We start from the raw sequence: 18,079 nt of genomic DNA on the forward strand, positions 1-18,079 counted from the left end.
CTAGGATCTCAGTTTCACACCTTTTGCTGCTGGATCTTCCAGGACCTGGAAGAAAGGGCTGACTCAGCAAGGGGACCCTCAGGGGCCCAGTAGAGACCCTAGCAAGCACAGCAGATACCAACCCTCTCACCACCCTGCACCTGCAAACAGAATGGGGACCTGTTCCTTGCTGCCCAATGCCCCACCCCACCTAGTAGGCGGATCTTGTGGAGCAAGGGGTACCATAATTCTAGAACCAAACTTGAGGACAATATGCCCAGCTCCCATCTGAGCTACTGCCCTGTCTCCAACAACCCACTAGGTGTCAGGGCTGAGGACCTGTGGGGCATTGTGGAACAGACTGACTTTCCCCAGGGTCACTGCCCCAGCCTGGTTCAGGGCAACTCTCTACCTCCCCCTGGAGTTGTGTCAGCCCAGACCCCGGCCCTGGCCTACCTCACTCCCACAGGGATCCTGAGGGACCCAGAGGGTCCCTGAACAGGAGGCAGGGTCAAAGACGCTGACTTGGGTCTGGCCAGCTGTGGGGAGGGAGCCTCTCACCTGCTGCATCCTGGTCTGGGTCTCCGTGAAGGGGCTGCCATGACTGAGGACCAGCTCCTGTGCCTGCTGAGACACCTAGGTGTGCACAGCCAGGTCGTAACTGCCCAAGACCAGGGGCCTCCCTGGTGGTGAAAGTGGTTGAGCACAGCGCTGTGAAGTTGTCCGCAGCCTCGGCAGTACAAGTTCAATCCCCAGCAGGCCAGGGAGCTACCCACATGGCGCAGGAGACCTCTCCTGACTCACCCGCTGCTCCCCTCAGCACTTGAGTCTATCTGCCTGTTCTGTTCCCCACTCTGTCTCTGGTGGATCCTGTCACCTCCTGCACCTCTGGCCTGGACCCCAGTTCTTGTATGCATAAATAAATTAAAAAAAAAAAAAGACCAGCGCAGCAGGCACGTCATCTGAGCCTTCACCTTCATGGTCTTCTCCTTGCAGAGGGGAAGGTGTGACCTGGCTGGCCAGTCCCACTGCATGCAGGCCACTCACAAGGCAGCAGGGAGGCCCCTGGCTCAGCAGCAGCTCACCTATCCAGATGGATGTCCCAAGACAACCTCGTGTTGCTGATGGGAACACAGCAGGAGGCCCTCACCAGTGTGTGCATCCTGGTCTAGCCTGGCGCTGACCACTATGTCTGGGATGTTCAGCAGCACCTCTCCCCACCCTTCTCCACTCGTCTCCACAGGAGCCCTGGGGAGCACACTGCTCAGGACCCCACCCTCCCAGGAAGGAGCTCTGCCGGGCACCAGCTCCCTGACTTTGTCAATGCAGACAGAGGAAGAAATGCCACCACATCACAGCCCAGGGCTGAGGGGCCTGGGCAGAATCATCCACTCACCTGGATGGGGTGTCTTATTGTCCACAAAGTGGCTCTGGAGGAGCTGGGGGGGCACTTCCCTAGGCCTCCTGTGCCCACCTCTGGGCTCCTGAAGGTGCTGAACCTGGGCACCTGGTGATCTCTGGTCCCACCTGCAGAGGAGTTGAGGCCCAGTCAGCCCAGACCCCACAGGGCTGCCGGCCCTGACCTCCCGGCCGAGACATCCGGGTAATGGGGTGACCTCCAAGCGGTTGGCCCAGCTGCTCCCCGGGGTACCCCCAGTCCAGGGTGGAGCCCCCACTCTAGCTGCACTGAGTGTGAGGGGGGAGATGAGCGCCCAAGCGCAGGGCCCAACCCGCATCTCCCCACACACAGGTCAGAAGCTGCTGGACCCAGAAATCCTGAACCGGAGGGGCAGCTGGGGGTGCTTGCCAGTGCCCCCCTCACACCCTCCCTCGGGGGCCCCAGCCCCTCAAACCCTCCTCCTCCTCTCAGGCGGCTCTAATTCCTCCCACCCCAGCCCGCACCCCCTCACCTCCCCCTTTCTCATACCCGCACACCCCACACCCCGCACCCCGCAGCTCCCCTCCCCTCACAGAAGCGCGTCGCTCATGTCCCCCACGAATTCTGATGACCGTTTAGAAACCGCCGCCCTCCCCCCCCAAGTCCCCACGAGACGCGGCCCCGCCCTCAGGAGAAGCCGCGGGGTCGGGCCTCGGGGTCCCCCGGGGGGCGGAGCGGGGCGCGGCCAAGGAGGCGCCGGGGCGGGGCTTCCGTCCGGCGGAGCGGCCAGAGCAGGCGCCCTCGGGAGCCCCCAGAGGGCCCGGGGCGCGGGGCTGTCGGGACCGGCTCCGGCACCTGCCTCAGTCCGAGGGGGGCGAGGAGCGCCCCGATCGGCTAGGCGGGCGTCCGGGGTGCCGTGAGGGACCCCGGGGCTGCGGCGGTTGCCACGGGGGCCGCTGGGAGAGGGGCGCAGCGGGCTCTGGCCCTTAAACTGCCCCGGGGGGGGGGGCTCCCCGATGGCGCGGAGGGAGGGGGGGTTCCCCGGTGGCGTGGGGGAAGGGGGAGCTCCCCGGTGGCGCGGGGTGGGGGGGGAGGGCTCGCCGGTGGCGCGGATGGGGGCTCCCTGGTGGAGCGGGATCGGGGGGCGCTCCCTGGTGGCGCGGGGCGGGGCTCCCTGGTGGCGCGGGGGTCAGGCCTCAGCGCTGTGGAGCTATTGCCAGCCACTGCGGCATTTTCCACCCCAGGCCGGGGAGCTACCCCACGAGGTGCGCAGCCCTCTCCGGTCTCACCCAGATAAATAAACTGCCGCTGGGGCTCCCAGGGGCCCGGCAGTAATGGGGGCAGGTCTTCCTGCAGACTGTGCTCGTGCAGAGACAGAGGCGGGCTGGGGGGTAGATACACAGAGATGCTGCTCTATGACTTATAAGCTCTTATCCCCCATGATTTCTCCTACTCCCCAGCTCTGAGAGATGGTTTTCTTTCCGAATTACAGTCTCCTCCTGAAACCACCCACAGGGCGCACAGCACTCCTTTGCTGATTTAGTTTAACTCTACAAGAACTGGGAGCTGCTCTCGGGATAAGACCTCCCCGTTCCCCAGAAAGATCTGCCAAAGCCCTACAAGCCCACATCCGAGCAGGCCTTAGAGTCCTGTCGCCCTTCCCTCTCCCAAGAGCCCTGGCATCCGAGGGATGCAGGGTACCCTCCCCTGTCTTCTTCCCCATGTATACATTGCCAGGTATACGAGGGGATTCCCCCACAAGTGGCGGAGTGGTGTCATGTTTGGTCACTCCTGGCAGGGTTGGACCAAGTGAAGGTGGAGAACAAGGGAGTATGAGGCAGAGCCCCATGTGCTGGGGCGGAGCTGGCTCACAGGAGCTGAATTCTGCAATGTGGGGGGTCATGATCCTGGGCCCTCAGTTCTGACAGGCCCTGGTCCCTCCTATCTAAAGGCCCTGTCACCTCCCTGTCACACATGGAAAGAGGAGTCAGCTGACATTAAGTGGGCTCCAGAAAGCTAGTGAGAAAAATGTAGCCACTATTACTAATTGTATATATATATATATATATATATATATATATATATAAAAGCAGCTCTCAGTAACATGAGAGTAGAAGTAATCTATTTTTAAAAATGTATAGCAAAGCCATAAATCATAAGTGACCTTCAAATGCTGAAGTCATTTCCATTAAAATCAGGAAGGAAAAAACATACCTGCTGCTCTATCGTCTGTGATTCTGAATGGCTTGGGAGTTTTTAGTTATAGAATCAGACAGGATAACCCAAGTAAGGGTTACACAGATAAAAAAAGAAGCAGCAAAATTCTCTTCATTTGCAGCTGATAGGATTCTATACTTCGAAATGCAAAATAAACTATTACCTAAAAACCTATTTATAATGGGTTTCTTTTTTTTTCTTTTAAAGATTTATTTATTTATTTATTTATTTATTTATTTATTTATTTATTTATTTATTTATACAAGCACTGGGTACAGTCAGAAGCGCGGGAGGGTGAGAGAATTCACCAGAGCCAGAGCGGGGAGCAGAACAGGCAGAAGGACCGAAGTACACTGCTGAGGGGAGCAGAGGGCGGCAGGAGAGGTCTGCGCGCCATGTGGGACCCTCCTCTGGTGGCCGGGGAGCAGCCGGGGATCAAACCCGCGTTGTAGAGGTTGTGGGCAGCTTCGCAACCCAGCGCTCAACCGCTGCGCCACCAGGGAGATCCTATAATTGGTTTCTAAAAAAAAACTATTACTCCAAATTATAAAGCAAACTAGAAAGTGTACTGGGTTCAAGCGAACAGGCAAAGGTAGAAAAACGTCCTGTAGATAGGCAACACTGTGTTCAAGTGGAAAACAGGTATGTAGTTGGGTCTCTACGGAAGCCCAAACATCCACAAGTGGGTGTCAGGGCTGTGGGCCCCAAGATCCTCCTGAATGCCTTCAGCATCTAGAGAATGACTAGCAGGCTGGGCAGCCCTCCCATTCCCAAATGGGCGGGGGCGGGAGGAGGGTGCAGCAGCCTGGCTGATGCCAAATGAATACTTGCTGAAAGAGTGAGGGGGCCAGTGAAGAAGGAAGATTAAGAGCGTGTGCCTGCTGTGAGGAGGGCATGGGGGCGAGGCCCAGCAACCTCCCTACCTTCTGAGGGCCCTGGGATGGGCAGTGTCCTGGGAGTTCCCTGGACAGGCCCCGCCAGAGGAGGGGGGAGGATAGTGTCGTGGTGTGCAGAGGCACCCCAGGCCCAGAGGAGGAATGGAAAGGCTTGTGAAAAGGGTGGGGTTCTGGGGCCTGGAAGGAGGCGGAGGGCTGAGCATGACCACAGGGCTAGAGGACACACAGACCTGGACCACATCCCTCTCTGGCCTGACCCTGGAGCCCTGGGCTCTGTCTCTGCAGGAACTCTCCCTTTCCTCTGTAAGGAAGGTGGGGGCAGGGGTGGTGCTGTGTTTCTCAAGCTGCTCTGGCTCAACCCATAGCCTCTGAAAGCTCTGGGCAATGTCCTCTCCCCCCGCATTAAGGAGAGCGACCTGGACATGAGCCACTGCTTCAGAGAGCATGTCACGTGCAGGGAATGCCACAGCATCACGTGAGGCTGCTGGGCAACAGGGCAGAGGGCCAGGGCCCACGGTGGCCAGGGTTCTGGAGCGGGGTGGGGGGGGGGTTGTGGTGGGATTTAGGTCTGGGGACACTCAGGGGGCCTCACAGGGGTTGAGGGTTACTCAGGAGGACAGAGGGTAGACTCAGAGGCCCAAAGGTGCTCCAGGGACTCAGTTACTTAGAGGAACTTGGGGGTCTCAGAAAGGGTGGGAGGGTAGGTGGGGGTCCTAGGAGAAGATTCAGGGTTCCCTGGAGAACATAGGGGTACAAGGAAAACTGGAAGAATTCTGAAGTCCTGGCAGGGACTTGGACCTCCATGGAACAGTAGAGGTAGGCGGGTGTGAGGGACACGGCCCACTGCCCCCATCAGCATGGGCTTCAAGGACAGGCTGCTCCCTGGGAACCACATGGGTGGTTGGGGATGACTGTGGCTGTCTGATGGGTGAGTGAGAGGAAGAGGCAGGAACATTTGGCTCGGGCAGGGAAATCGCCATCTTTTCCCAGCAGCTACCGCTGCTTAGGCAATGTTCACACTGCAGGGCCCTGGTGTCTTTATCAGGCCCCTCAGAAGGGACAAGAGGATCTCCTTCGGCATGAGGCAACCCTTTATCGTGGCCCCAAGGATGGGGCACCACGCATCAAGCTAAACTGCTAGATTAAAGACTAAGGGAGGACTCCTGCCACAGTAATTTTTGTGTTCAGGCCCCCACTGTCATTTCTGCTTCGACAGCTGGATTCACAGTCTCCCCTCCCCCACCCCTGCTTTATTGAGACAGAATTGGCATACATCACTAGGAAAGTTTAAAGTGTATAGTATAATGACTTGGCTTACAAGTATTGCAATGAACTTGTCACAGTAAGTTCAGTCAGCATCCATTACCTCACATAGACACAAAAGAAAGAAAACGTTTTTTCCCCTGTGGTGAGAACTCTGAGGATCTACTCTTAACAGTTTCCAATATACCATCCAGCTGTCATCACACTGTCCATTCACGTCCCCGAGACTTATTATCCTTTTAACTGAAAGTGTCTTTTGACCTGGGTTTCCGCTCTTGTTCTTAAATTCTTTGCCTTCCTCCATCTCTATACTGCCAGCATTCTCCAGCCCCTGCCTCGGCTCCACTCCTTTCTCTCTGAGCAAGTAAAAACAAATAACCAAGCAGTGAGCTTTGACTATAGCCCAGGAACTATGCCAGGGAACGGGAAGCAAATGGGGAAACTGTCACCACAGTTGGGTATGGATTTGTTGTGGGTGGAGTGTGTGTGTGTGTGTGTGTGTGTGTGTGTGTGTGTGTAGTGAATGAATGTATGATTGCCTGGCAATAAAAGGAGCTCAGTGATCTCAATTAGCCTATGACATAAATGGTCCCTACCTCTCCCATGGGGAGGGGGAAATGGAGTTTGAAAGTCTCCCTTATTTTTCTTTCTCCAGGTCCCTATCTTGTTGGAGCAGTCAGGTGCAGATGAGGGGCCACACTCCATCCCCTGATGTCAGGACACCACCACACTGGGCTGGATGACACCCATGCAGCCTGAACTCTGCCCTTGACATCCTGAATGAGGGGGCTGCTGGGAAGGGAGCAGAACTGAATAGGCTTTTTGTGGTGCTGGGAGGCAGCTGGGAGGCAGCAAGTCCCCTGTTGGGGACCAGGACACTGGAGGGTCTTTAGTGTGTCTTGAGAAAAGAATTTCATGAAGCACCAGAATGAAGCCAGCAACAAGGTTTATTAGGGAGCCACAGGACTAGACAATGGAGGGGCAGAGAAGCAGGAGAGCTGCTCTGAGCAGGAAAGCAGTAAGGCTTTGAAGATTTTGTCCTTTCTGAGTGGGGGGGGGGGTCCCTGTTATGCATACTCTGCGCCCATCACTCCTCCAATCCCTGGACTAATTGGAACTACCTCTCCTTCCCTCTTTTCGAGTAGTGGTATTGGGAATGGGGAGGAACCATAGTTAAAAGACTCTCCCCAGGCCTCACAGACCTGCCAGACCTTATCTGGCAGGGAGCTAGACCACATTAAATCAACAGAAGTCAAAACCACTCAAAGCAACTTAAGGAAGTTGCATCAGATTCTACAGGCCTCCTCTGCACTGTTTGTTGCTCTCCAGATTCTTCATCTCAATAAAACCAACCTTGTACTCTATTTCCTCCACATCACACAGGAGGAAACCGAAACACAAAAAGTGGCATGCATGGTCCAGGGTCAAACAACTCGTGAATCTCAGAGCCTAACCCAGGAGGCTGAATCTAAAATCCCATCCCCTGAGCCACTGCCCCTACCACTGATGCCTCTATATTCGCTCTTCTGGAATGGCCTGTTAGACACTGTTTCTTCAAGACCTTTATTCTTCCATTTACATTCCAAGCTTCCTGCTACTCTCCAAAATTTCCACAAGAGGGAGACCTTTCCCCATCAGTTCCATGCTGCTGCCTGGCATAAAGGATTTAATTTGCCGTTTCATAGACAGCTGGAGAGTTGGCTGATTATCTGCATAGAATTTGAACAGGTTTCCTGACACAATGATGGACAGATACCCTATGCAGATACCTGTTCAAATTAGCCTAAATTAACTAGAAAATTCTCTGTCCCAACAAGGCAGCCCATTATTATCCCTCTGCCGATCACCATCCAAGCTTGGTACACATTTTGCTGTGGTGGAAGGGGCTGTAAGCCTTGGCTATTTTAACACTGGCTCCCCTCCCCTGCCCCAAGTTCTACTCATTATCCAGGATCCTGGAAGTCTCCAGAATATATTTCAGAATTTCTTTTTTTTGAAAAATTTATTTTATTTATGCCTCCAAGAACTGGGGTATAAGCCAGAGGGATGGGGGGCAGAGGGGGTGAGAGCATTCACCAGAGATAGAGTGGGGAGCAGAACAGGCAGACTGACTGAATTACACTGCTGAGGGGAGCAGCGGGCAAGTCAGGAGAGGTCTGCTGTGCCATGTGGGTAGCTCCCTGGCTGGGGATTGAACTCGTGCTGCAGTGGCTGCCGATAGCTTCATCGTGCTGAGACTTAACCCCTTGCACCACCAGGGAGGCCCCCAATTTCAAATTTTCTACTAGAAAAAAAAAATGTGTCCTTACTACTCTCACTCCCAGTCCTACAGAGCTCTGCTTGCAATGACTCTTAAGTCCCAGGACATCCAGCCCATGCCCATTCCTAAGAGGACACTGACAGCAAGAGTATGGCCTGGGCTCCACACAAGGAATGAAGTCTCACTCTCCCAGCTGCTGGAGGTGCTGTTGGAACATGCCCCTCGACTCTCAGTCTCTACAGGAGCCTCCAGCTAGGAGAAACCCCTTGCCTAAGACAGGCATCCTACGATGTATCTATTTAGGAGGGGAGAGGCCCAGTCTCCCTGCCTCGACTTAAAACAATTCTAAAGGGTCATCCCAGCTTCAGAACTCATGGTAAGGTCAGCTGAGGCCCCTGCCAAGAGTGAATCAAAGCGCATCCTCTCCCTCTGCCCAGTCCTGCTCTCAACCTTTCCTTTCCAGGTGGTGGTGCTGAGAGCACCCCTCACAAACCTTCTGCAAGTTTATCTCCATCTCTGGCTCTGCTTTCTGGGTATCCCCTCCTGCAACCTTTGTGAGCAGTAGCATAGACGGAAAGCAGGTGCTGGAATGCTATATTGAAACGGAAGGTTCACCTCCCCGCTGACCAGGAGGGTCCTACCCGATTAGGTGCTCTTGGAGAAACCCTGATGACCAGGGACGGTAGAGTGGAGGCAAGAAATGTACCAGCTGGGTTCCTGAATCGGGATTGCGAGACACACAAGGGAAATAGTAACTATTAGGATGAGAGAACTCATCCGACTAACACTTGGGAAAAATATCATGAAAACTTGAATGTAATCAACAATTAAAAGCCTTGAAAGAGCAACAACATGCACCAAGTGCTCACCAAGTGATCAAGAAATACCCGAAATAACTGTGTTCATAGGACCACACGGAGGAGACACAACTTACTGAAGCGAAGAGGACCAGGTGTGATGGGCGCCGCATCGCAAAGTTCCATGGTAGCCGCCCTGCACAGGCCGGGCAACGGTAGGAAACTCCCCTGCTGACTGGGTGCCTGGCAAAGGTGGGACTTTCCCCAGAATAGAGGCCAGGTGTCAGCACATAACCATCAGACGCTCACTGGCGCAGGCCCACGGCTGGTACCCCCACCCAGGCTGACACAGCTTTTGCCACTGCAGATGCCTAATCTGCCACCACCAGCAAGCAGGAGAGCCGAGGCCCAGGTGGCAGTGTTAGGGGGGAAGGATGTCCTGAGCAAACTCCATGCAGGCTTTGTGGACTCCACCCCGACTCCAGACCAAAGCCCTCAAGACACTGGAAATGACGAATCCCATCATCACCAAAGAGAAGGTTGCTGGAACCTGAGGGTGGAGTTAAGCTGCCAGGTTTGTTATAAAACCAGACACGTGGGCCTTGGCTTGCTCTCTTGGCCTCACGGCTCTCGGCTTTTCGCCAGCTCTCAGCGTGCCTTTGGGATTCCAGGTCAGCGGAACTGGTAGGACGCATTCACGAATTTATCTCCCTCTCTTTCTCCCTGAGAGATTCATTTCCCTTTCTTTTGTCAATAAACCCTTCATTAACCTTTTGTGTGTGCCTGCACTTGAGTATTAATAAGTCCCTTGTAAAAGTGCGGGTGAGGACCCCCAGTCAGGCAACCCGTTTCATATGGGGGTTGCCCTGTAACAGCAGCACACCTAGAGGAGACCACATGCCTCCCGCAGCACTTGACCATGCTGAACACCTTCTACTCTAGAAGGTGGAGCAGTTTCTGGGCAGCTATGTATTTGCCTTCTCTGCCTACCAGGCCTCAACCATCACCACCCAAGGACAGTGAGCAGTCATGATCCCATCATTTCGGACCAAGGACCCACCCTTTAGTCAAGGAGGTATGGGGTGGAAGCATGATTGTGGGATCGCTGGTCACGTTACATATCACAGAACCCAGAAACTCCTGCTGGGTATCGTGGTGGGATGGACCAGTCAAGCACTTGGAAATGACACCGGGGAGGCACGTGTGCCTGCTTCTGGTATGTGCTGTCCACTTTAAAACAGCCATATTCCCAATGGGAAAAAAAAAAAAAATCCAAGAACAAGGGGAGAAAAGAATGTAGCATCCTGTCACTCCTGTGGCCCCCTGGGATGTGTGTGCAGCCAGCCCCTACAACTCTAGGCTCTGCAACTTGAGAGGCCTGGTTCCTAAAGGGATAGTGTGAGTGTTGCCTGGGAGATCTGGGAGGCTTGTGTGAAGGGGCCAGCAGGCTGAGAGAGGCAGCACCATCTTAGCTACCGAGGGCTTGTGGTCACAAGAACAAGAAGAGGCAGGACAGAAGAGACCTAGAGGACAGCTTGGGATGCAGCTGGTCCACTTGGGAGACCAGGGTACTACCCTGATCTGTTTTTATGGTAAAAATGGCAAGTGCAGCAGCCATACCTGGGGGAGACTGGGGGGGTTTGCGGGGGGGGGGGGGGGGTGATGTGTAAAAGTATTGGCCACGCCCACGGGTAAGCTGCTGACATCAGCAATGGTGTTAGCTGAGAGCAAAAGAAAAGTAGTATGCATGACAAAGGAGAGGAATGATATGTATCCAATGCTGCCCTAAGAGCTGCTACAGCGAACTGCTATTCTTCCTACTATTTCTCCTTTTCTAAGTCTCGGCCATAAAGAGAAACTCACCAGAATGCTGAGAAGCTGCTCCAGGAACTTACACAAAGAAGTGGGTCCAAGTGGAGTTGGAGGTGGACTCTGTTGCCACCTGGATCTCCCTACAGATATGAGAACTTATGCCCCTGGCAGCTAGGAGTGCTCGCAACAGAATACCTTCAGCTCTCTGTCCCCTTCAGGGAATTCCTGAAGTGAAGCAAGGGAATTGCTCAACAGATTTCAGGACAAATCCAAGTGTCATCCCAGCTCCAGCACTCCCAGAGGGTCCACTGAGGCGTCTAGTGAGACAGCAGCATGGCCCAATCCTGTGCTTTCCCTCTCCTTCCACAGGTGTGGTGGGTGGGCTGCAGGCCACCCTCTGTTCCTTAACTGTTCATGCTCCGAGTGGCTGACCTGGCTTATACAGGCAGACAGTGGTGACTCAGCACCCACATTCTGTCTGTTCTCCAAGACCTTACCCCAGAGGGTTATCTCCTCTGACTATAGCCCATCTCCTGACCTTTCTTAATCATGCTCTGGAGCCTTGCCTCGTATAGGACACCTCTCTCCTCCTTTCCTTCTGGCCAGACCCAAACCTTTGAAAACCCAGACACTAGAGATCCATACAAAGAGTTATGATGAAGACACAGCACGAGATGCTGTATTCAAGGCCCACAAGCTGTGGGATCTCACATCAGTAACTGACTCTGACTTCTCCCCTCCGAGAAATGGAGATTTATTCTAACACTTATCTCCTAAATTTGTTGTGAGGCTTGAATAGGCAGTCCTTTAAAAATACCTTGCTCATAATCTCCCAAAATATGCACATTATTTATCAGGATTACTCTGACCACAGATGTCTTAGAGCAAAAGGATCGTAACAGTTACAAGATGCTGGCCCATGACCAATGTCCCAGTCGGTCACTTATAATGAGTCCTGTCCATCGACATATCATAAGAGAATGTATCCCAGGCAAAGCCACTCAGATTTTCAGGCTTCCACTTAGTTGTGTCAGGTTCCAAATGTGGGAATGGTCTCAATAAATATTAACCTTTCAGGCATCTGATATAATGTTATTTTGGTCTGTAAGTTTATTATTGTATTGTCTTTACTGAAAAATCTCTCAGCAGGCCTCTCCTGAGGTCTGAGAAAGCTGGCCTTCTGAGCTACCCTACCTTTCTTCCCGGCAGGAGACGTTTTGGCTTGGTTCCACCTCTTTAACTTCTTAGGCTTCTCACGTACTGGATTCTCTCCCACAGCAGCCTGGGCTCTCTGAGACACCTCTATGTCTGGAGTTACGTCGTTCTTTATGTATTAACAGAATCGTTTCTTAAGAGCATCTTCATCTTCTTGCATTAAGTCATGCATGTCATCTGCAATGTACTGGCCTTGATATGCCTCCACTGTGCTTCTGAGCTGAAATCCTGGCTTCCTGAATCATAACCAGGGACTCATTTGATACTGTGAGGAACAGACAATCCTCCATTCACAGCTCCCTTGAGGGCACTAAAAACTTTATTTCCAATAGGAGTTCTGGCAAGTCCAGCTTGCAAATAGCAATTGAAGGCATCTGGTGGGCCATTGATGCTGTCCACACTGTACTCATCTCCAGTTACCTCCACTTGGATGGTGTCCACACCAAACCTATTGAGAAGCCTGCAGGCCAGCAGCAGCCAGGACAATCTACTGCAGCATCATTTGTCAAGTCAACCTTCACTCTATATTCTGGGAGTTCATGGGCATAAGCTGGACAATCTTATCTCCTTCTATGTGGGCATGAACAATCTGACAGAGGATATTTCTGTCGGTTACACCATCAACCTGCATTTGGGTATGTTATGCTTATTTTTATCCTGGATTACCAAGCATTTATTTGCAAGCATAGTAATCAGTTTTGCTCTCTTGTCTTCTTCTAAATTTCATTTGGTATTTCTTGAAGTAGGCTTTATTCTTGACAACTTGAACAAACCCCATCCTATGGAACAGACACCAGAGTCCAGGGCTTGCCACAAAGCTTTAGGCCCAGCAGCACTCTAGCAGGGCTGGGGGGCCGGGGGTAAGGGGGGCATGCAGAGGGGAAGAATGCCATCTGGTATAATATTTTTAATTTATATTTGATACACATTGTATTAGCTGCAGGTGTGCAACATAGTGATTTGACATTGGCATACTATGCAGGCATCTGGTATAACTGACATTCGCATACTATGCAGACATCATCTCTTGCTCTGAGCCTCTTTTGAGGAGTCACTATAACATCCTCATTACACAAACCATGTATTCACTCATCTACCCTCAGCTAATAATCCTCCTCTCCATTCATACCCCAAATTTTCCATCTTTGGAGAGGACATTAAGGCTGGCCACTGTGCTGGTCTAGATGACCAGCAGCAATACTGGTCTGGCACGTCCCTCCCAATCAAGTCCACTGCCATCTGCACAGGGTGCCGAACTCAGAACTCAGGGGGCTATTTCTACCCTGAGGCAACACAGTTGCATTCATTGTCAGCACCAGTTTCACACATGGGTGAAGGCACAACCCGCCTAATCAGGCCCTTAGGAATTTTGACATAAAGTTTACAAAATACGATTACAGTTTTTCATTTAAGAAACATCCCTACTTCCCGCACTTAACGTTGCAGCCCTGGTCACTGCCTCTGATAGAAAAGAAAAAACCGAGGTGATGTAGGAAGAAAAAAATTATTATCGTCACACCAGTGTCCTTCCTAGTTGGGAAGAATTATAGTCATACCTATATCCTCCCCTGCTCCCTCTTTTCCAGACCTACCAGAAACCTGTCCTGACCAGGGTTTCTATTTCCTGTTACAATCTGTCAGATTATCCCAACGAGGAAACTCTGCTCTTCTGAAATGTGAATTGGAGATACAAATTGGCACATTATTTTCTGTTCCAGCTCATTGATTGATCGAACTTCTCTATTTTCTTACATTGTTGGTCATTTTTGTACGATATTTGATTTCTTCCCTCAATATTTGATTTCTTCCCCATGAATCTCCCACTGTCACATCACCTGTGATCTATTACCTTAGTCCCTTGTGCTCTTCCCTCTCGTTTTGACCCCTCTCCCAACCCCTCCCCTGCTGTAGGTCTCATCTATAGTTTGCCTGCAAGTTTTGTCTTTTTTTTTTTTTTTTGATCCTTTGTCCCATTTTCCCTATATTCCTCCTCTAAGTGAAATCATCTCATGGTTTTCTTTTCCTTCTGACTTATTTCATGGAGCATGATCCCTTCCAGCTCCATCCATGTTGCTGGGAATGGCATGAGCTTATCTTTTTGGATTGCTGAATAGTATACCATTGTATATATGTACCACATCTTGATCCAATCATATGTTTTTGGGCATTTAGGTTGTTTCCATATCATAGCTATTGTAAATAGTGCTGTGATAAACACAGGAGTGAAGATTTCCTTTCAAATTAATATTTTTGCGTCCTCGGGTGTTCCAGCTCTTCTATAGCACTGTGGCACTTTCATCTGTCGCCCAGGAAGCAAGGCCCCATCCAGAGTCAGAGTCCATTCATTCAAGACCATTGGTAGCACCCCTGGAGCTGACTTGCCCATTATTACTGCACCCCCAGAGCCCACTGCACAGCCATCTGCAGTTTCTGTCTTTCTTATTGGCAGACAGAACAGTTCTTAGTGACATTTTGGGTTTTGGAGGAACAAGAAAAATATGTCTGGATTTAGCCCTCTGCATTACTGCAGCTCCCAAATGTCTCTTCATTTGATTGGCCCTGGAGAACCATCAAGTCCACACACCGTGAAGTCTACTCATTGTTTCCAATCATGTTGCAAACATGAAAGAGGATTCAGGTTTCTGATGAGCACTGCCATGTCCTACTTATGCACCCCTCAAATTCCCAGGGTGACCTCTATAGATCTGGGCCTCATATGAACATTCTTTAAGAGGCCATATTTCTATCATCTGTAAAATAATAAAAACCACAAAAACAACTTTTTTGTTTTAGTTCCATTATTCGTCACTGTGCAGAAAATAGCATGCAAATCAGCCCACTGAGCTGGTCGGTTTCTGTCCTCCCCCATCAGAGTAGCAGCAAGCAGGTTGCTGCCTAGTCACTGTGGAACTGCTGTCTACAAAGCGACTCCTTGTCAGTCGAGAGTTGTTCACAGGAAACTGTCCCAGTGACACCAGAATCCAGAGTCAGTCCTAAGGGAAAAGAGGTTCCCTGCTCATGAATATCTTCCCCCACGTTCTCCTGACAGGAATACTCTGTATGAGCATTTCCAGGCACAACTTTCTGGGCCTGTCCTCCCCACAGAGTGTTTCTCTGACATCACCCAACACATCATGGATAGTTATGTTTTGAAGATTCTCTTTGGTCCTGCAATCATAGGGGCAATTTTAGTTTGTGTCTGGTAGTAAATTAGTCATTACTTCTGAAACAGAAATTCTCATCGAAAGTCCCAGTCATTGTTGTTGGGGCGCCGCCCAGGCTTTTCCAAGCGGGTGCTCTGTGCAGAGCTGTGGCACAGAGAACCATCCGGGCCAGCACCCAGAGTCTCTGCTCCTGTGGGTGGGCTCAGGCAAGTATATTTTATTCCCATTTAGCATAGCTAATTAATATAGCTTGAAGGATGGATTTATATTTTGTTTTACAGAACCACTTCCCCCATCAGAGACAATTCCATCTTCATGAAACACTCAGGTGAAAGAGATGCAACCACTTCACCTATCAATTTTGTCCAAACTGTCTCTTTGATCCCTACCCTGTGTTCCCAATTGTAGTCTCCACTAGGACTTCATGAACAGGTTTGGGTTTTACAGGACTAGGTAGTAGAGGGGGTTTGCAGACATAATAGCCACATGTAAAGGAGACATAACCTCTTTATATAACGCGTAGTTAAACATTCCAATTTTTCGGGGCCTCCCTGGTGGTGCAGCAGTTGAGCGCTGCGAAGTGAAGCTGCCTGCAGCCTCTGCAGCGCCGGTTCAATCGCCGGCTGCTCCCCAGCCACGGGGAGGAGAGTCCCACACGGCGCGCAGATCTCTCCTGCCACCCGCTGCTCCCCTCAGCAGTGTACTTCGTCAATCTGCCTGCTCTGCTCCCGGCTCTGGCTCTGGTGAATTCTCTCCCCCTCCCGCCCTTCTGATTGTACCCAGTGCTTGTATAAATTAAATAAATAAATAAATAAATAATCTTAAAAAAAAAATTCCAATTTTCATCCCAACCTCTAAGTCCTATCAACCCTCATATTCCTACAGTCCCTCAACTCCTTGTACCTCCCATTAGAGTTTCACCAACACATTTTGACACCAAGTCAGAGTCTCAGAAAATCTGTCTCTGTTACAGACCCCAACCCAAACAAGTTTAGTCCACTTGTTCAAGCAGGACTTGGAACACTTCATCCTACAGGCTCCCAATTTCTTTTGCTGAGCCTGCCTCACCTCTAGTCCCTGATCATAGCACCTCCCAGTGTTTATACAAAAGGTTCTGGGTCCCTAGTGGGGTGTAAAGCCAAAGGACCTGAGCCCTTTTGTCTTTTTGTATCACAGTTAATCTATTAGCCTATTGTCCTAGAAGATTTCAGATCATTTTTCTCATTATAATCTTTGCCTGCTGGATTTTTTATTTTCTCCAAAGTGCGGTAAATAGAGCAAATTCATTTAGGACCTTCAACAAAACGGTGACTGTGGGTACTGTGCCTGGGTCTTTTAGCCTCAGTGAAGGCACAGCCATTAAGTTGGAATACTCTGACCATTTTGTGCCTTAACCTGAAGTGTTCTGCACTTAAACCTATCTAGTTGTACCAGGCATTCCTGCATCACTGCCCTAAGGAGAATGGCCCCCATCATGAGGCAGGCCTGGGGACACCTAGGTAGCCATTGATATGATGGGTTGGTCTGCATCCAGGGATGGTCTGGGAAATGCTTTAAGATAACCTCGAGACATTCCAAAGGGATCTGGAGAGTAGCTTAAGAAGATTATGAATTTAAATCTGGTCAACAACAATGCCATAAGAAAAAAATATTTTGTAATGCAAATATTTGAAATAAATATATACATTAAAATAAGCTTAAACTTGTTTAAAATAAACTTGCTAAAATAAACTGTTATATATTTAAAAAAAAAATCTGGTCAACAGACTCCTTCCTCCCCCACCCCATGTAGCCCCCATTTATTCTTCAATTGTATACCCATAATCCTTTTTCTCCTGTATTGCATGATCAATCTTGTAGGATTATTGAGCCAATAAAAGGACCAGGTCGCTTCCTCTTGAGCTGCAGTATCCTGTCACTCACAGACTGCTCCAAGACTCCCATCATTTATTCCGTGCGGTAGGAAGCAACAGGTGTCAGGAGAAGGTCTCTGCTCTTTTAGCTAGTGTTATATTAACAACTTTGCTTCAACTCCATCAATGTCCACTCCACTTATCCCAATAATCGTCAGACTGCCCTGCTGGGAGCAGCCTCTAGACTTTCCACTGGATGTCAGTCCATCCTCTTGTTAACTAAATGAATACTTTTATTATCATCTGTAAGACCCAGGTAGGGAAACTAAACACCATACTTGATAAGGTTTCTTGAACATTGGCTGGATTTTGCAGCAGTAACCTGCTATTGTGGGGGGCGGCAGGGAGCAGGGGTACAAGCAAAAAATGGTGTCCAGTCAAAAACAGCCCATTTAACCACAGTACTGACCATAACCTGGGTACTGGGTATATTCGGCAGGTAAATATCCATTATCATAGAGTCAGTCCCACATGGCTTGCACACAAAGCATGTATATTGCTTCATCTGGGGTGTCCCACTTGGCATCTGTAGGGAAAGCTGTACAGTCACCTTCTCAGGGTAAACAGCTGACAAAGACTTTTTTCCAATCCAACAGCCTGGCCATTTCCTCAGGAATAACCTGCTGGGTCATGTATGGCCATCTGTGAATGTCCCACACTGAGCTGTGGGTCCTGGATCAAAGCAAACAAGCCCTGCCATTGTGCAGTACTTGAAAACAATAATACTTCCCCTGAGCAAATCAGTTTCACAATCTATTTTAGTAAAGGTGCTCGGAAGTTTATATACTAACCGATGAAATAAAACAACTCCTTCCCATTACACCCCCTGCTTTCAGTAGTTTCTTGGTTTTGTCTTCTCCCCACATAGACTATGTTCTTGGTGATCAGAATCTAATAGGTACTATCTGCTGTTCACGCCTATTTTCCCTTTTGGGGATGGCTCTGAGACCAGCTGCCTCCTCAGTCAGTCTGAGGACTGACTGAAATCTGAGTTTGGTCCAACAATCACTCTTACTTTCATTTTAACTCCTAAAGATAACAATAAACAACAGATTATAGATCTTGCCTTTTGTGATAGTTTTCATTTCCTTTCGTATCCAAGGAACCAACTCCCCAGGAGTTGAATCCATCTCTAAATTCCATCGGTAAATTGTACCTTTAGTAACTGGTTACAGCACCGTCACT

The 18,079-nt window shown here is 50.3% G+C and overlaps 1 pseudogene across 1 annotated transcript; it reads right to left on the minus strand.

Annotated features, from left to right (window-relative positions):
* On the minus strand, positions 1–12,595 carry LOC311176902 (large ribosomal subunit protein uL18-like; annotated as a pseudogene). The gene is made up of 4 exons: positions 11,734–12,595; positions 1,376–1,506; positions 541–615; positions 1–45 (listed from the first exon to the last, which is right to left on the minus strand). The product of its transcript is annotated as a large ribosomal subunit protein uL18-like (transcript).
* Positions 12,596–18,079: the final 5,484 nt, after the last annotated feature.

The sequence above is a fragment of the Talpa europaea genome (genome assembly GCF_964194135.1).
Source record: "Talpa europaea genome assembly, chromosome: 1".
Taxonomy (NCBI): domain Eukaryota; kingdom Metazoa; phylum Chordata; class Mammalia; order Eulipotyphla; family Talpidae; genus Talpa; species Talpa europaea.